Below are 3,275 nucleotides of genomic sequence, written 5' to 3'. Positions count from 1 at the left end.
CCTGAAATGGCTTTTTGTTGAGGGTATTTTTTTCTCTACTGCCACAGTGTGGTGACTTTTATAAATTCATTGGTGGCAAAGAATTGTTTATTCCTGTTATCGTTGTTTATTTTCTTGCAGGAAGAAAATGTATTAAAAAAAATGTAAATAAAAAAAATTGTTTATTTAAAAATATATATATAAACAAAATAAAAAACACAATTTTTATTTCCTTACAATAAATAAATTAAGAATTCAGAATGAGTGACACTTATGAACCGGTTCTTTCAATGAATCAAAAACATTCAGCGTTGATTGCAATGACTTGTGTGACTTCTTAAAATAGGAGGATTGATGATCTGTCACAGCAAGTCTACAGTCATGGCCAAAAGTTTTGGCAGTGACATCAATTTTGTGTTTTGCAAAGTTTGCTGCTTAAGCTGTTGTTCATTCACATTGTTTCTAGATTATTGTGTAGAGTGATCAGGTGCATTTTAAATAATTGCTAAAATCTTCATTGGCCAAAAAATGAACTTTTCAAGCTCAAGGGTCCCATGTACAGTAGCTGTCACAATGAGTGGCATTACATGGGACCCCTGAGCTTGAAAAAGTAAATTCACAGCTCTGACTTCTTTGATGCAATCAGATGTTTTTACAGTTTTACATCTCCACACATCTTCAACATCACCATCTTCAAAACATCAGCAGGGACTTTCCAACAAATCAACAGCAGTCCTATAAACCAACCTTATCTCTCTTTAAATTTGTTCGATGCCATTGTGTGGATATATTCTGCTGATATTTTAGACATTTCATGCTGATGTTGTTGCTTTTCTACCTGATAAATAAAAGGGATTCCGTGCAGATGCAAACCACATATAATTCAAATTTACTGGGATTCATTAATACCTCAAATTGTAAGTGAAACATTTTGAATTTATGTGCAATTTTCAAAAATAATATTGTTTCTAAACACCATTTCCGCTTTACCTGGCCCTGCTGGGTCTCATAAGCATTCTGTACACCTGCATCGCTGCCAAACTGTCCAACAACCTACATGAGAATCGAGTCCGTTCCAAGAGGAGAATGAAAGTCATCAAGATGCTCATCACTGTTGCCATTCTCTTCATGGTCTCTTGGCTACCGCTTTGGGCTTTGATGCTTCTCACGGACTATCAGGATCTGGACTGCTAACAGATTGACTTCTTGAGCAGCTATCTTTTTCCCGTAGCTCATTGGCTGGCATTCTTTAACAGTGGTGTTAATCCGATCATCTACGGCTTCTTCAACGAGAACTTTCGGAGGGGCTTCCAAGCCGCTGTGGCCTGTGACTCCTGTAGATCTTTCATGTTGGAGATGCACCACACACACTTTTTTCTCCCACCTCCTAACAGAGTATCCATGGTGTTACCAGCAGGAGGAAAGTGCGCTGCCTCACTGTAATGCCGCAGGAGATTGGTCACGGTATTCAGGGAATTCTCCTTGAGGACAAGAATGGAATTGTAGATTCCCACAGAGTTATTGGAGCCTGGATGAAGTGAATGGTGCAATCAAGGAGAAAGCTATAGCATTCCCAGTTTGCTTGAAATGGCGTCACACCAGTTCATTCTACAATTTTGCTTGAAGTATTTCAGGGCCTTCAACCAAATTTAGCATATCCAAGAGTAGATGGTCTCATTTAGTGGTTTAATTTAGATTTTACCGCCGGACACTGGCTCTCCTTGTTTAAATTCCTTTCAGACACAGAGAACAGGATGTATCACACATGTCTGGGAATGAATAAAATCAAAACAGCAAGAGCAATCAACATTCTGTGCTCATCATAGCCACGGGAACATATTTTATCTTGGGGGTGGGGCTTGATGTTGCAGGGCGGGGCCATGGTGGGGGATTTTTGACAAAATCCTAATATTAATCAGCCCACACTCTTATAGATTAACATACAAATGAAGACAGAGTTATATGCGAACCAATATATATTTGTGCTTTTGTGATTTTAGATCAAGAATTTTTCTTTAATATTTCTATTATTTAAGGGGATTTTGCTAAATATTAACATCACTGATACGCAAAAATTTTGGTCAGTGCACTTTGGCGAATTCTCTCATCAGAAACAACAAAGTGCAGATGTATGCGATGTAAATAAGAGATTAATTCATCATACACTGCAGACAACATCACTGATTATAGCTTATAGCTTTTTTTTAGAGTGCTTACACTCACGTTAGACTGAATTCAGTGATATTCTTTGATAATGTAAATGTTCTTTGCTCGCTGTATAATTAATTTGTTCGTTGTTTGATCGTGGACATGCGGCGTTATAATTAAACTTAAAATGTCTTTTAAACGTGATCAGGTTAAATACAAATTTCTGAAACGCGTCGATTTTTACAAAGCTCATCGTTCTGAAAAGCGAGGTGTGCTCTGATTGGCCAGCTATCCAGTGCGTTGTGATTGGCCGAATACCTCAAGCGTGTGACGGAAATGTTACGTCCATTACCATATTGTGATGCCGTGTCCCGGAGCGACGAGACAAAAACATTAAAACCCATTATAAACGAGGCGTTTGTTGCATCCAGTGCATGGGGACATAATTACGGATTATAATGACTTATACTGTCTTTTTACGCGTTGCGTTGCATCGCATCGCGCCGCGTAAACATAAAACCATGTCTGCATTTGTGATTGGAGAAATGACAAACAACAAGCGCTACTCTACACTACTCAAAACTCGCGTTTGAATCATAAGTGGCAAATTCTTTAAAGGGGTGGTTCATTGTGATTTCACTTTTTTAACGTTAGTTAGTGTGTAATGTTGCTGTTTGAGCATAAACAATATCTGCAAAGTTACGAAGCTGAAAGTTCAATGCAAACGGAGATATCGTCTTTTAAAATTCTGGCAGTTTAATGCCTACAAAAACGGCTGAATAAGAAATTAATTCATCATACACTGCAGACAACATCACTGATTATAGCTTATAGCTTTTTTTTAGAGTGCTTACACTCACGTTAGACTGAATTCAGTGATATTCTTTGATAATGTAAATGTTCTTTGCTCGCTGTATAATTAATTTGTTCGTTGTTTGATCGTGGACATGCGGCGTTATAATTAAACTTAAAATGTCTTTTAAACGTGATCAGGTTAAATACAAATTTCTGAAACGCGTCGATTTTTACAAAGCTCATCGTTCTGAAAAGCGAGGTGTGCTCTGATTGGCCAGCTATCCAGTGCGTTGTGATTGGCCTAATACCTCGAGTGTGTAATGGAAATGTTACGCCCCTGATCGGAATTGCGA

The sequence above is a fragment of the Sinocyclocheilus anshuiensis genome, unplaced genomic scaffold (assembly GCF_001515605.1).
Source record: "Sinocyclocheilus anshuiensis isolate Anshui unplaced genomic scaffold, SAMN03320099.WGS_v1.1 scaffold393, whole genome shotgun sequence".
Lineage (NCBI taxonomy): Eukaryota > Metazoa > Chordata > Actinopteri > Cypriniformes > Cyprinidae > Sinocyclocheilus > Sinocyclocheilus anshuiensis.
Note: the sequence above shows the minus strand (reverse complement) of the source record.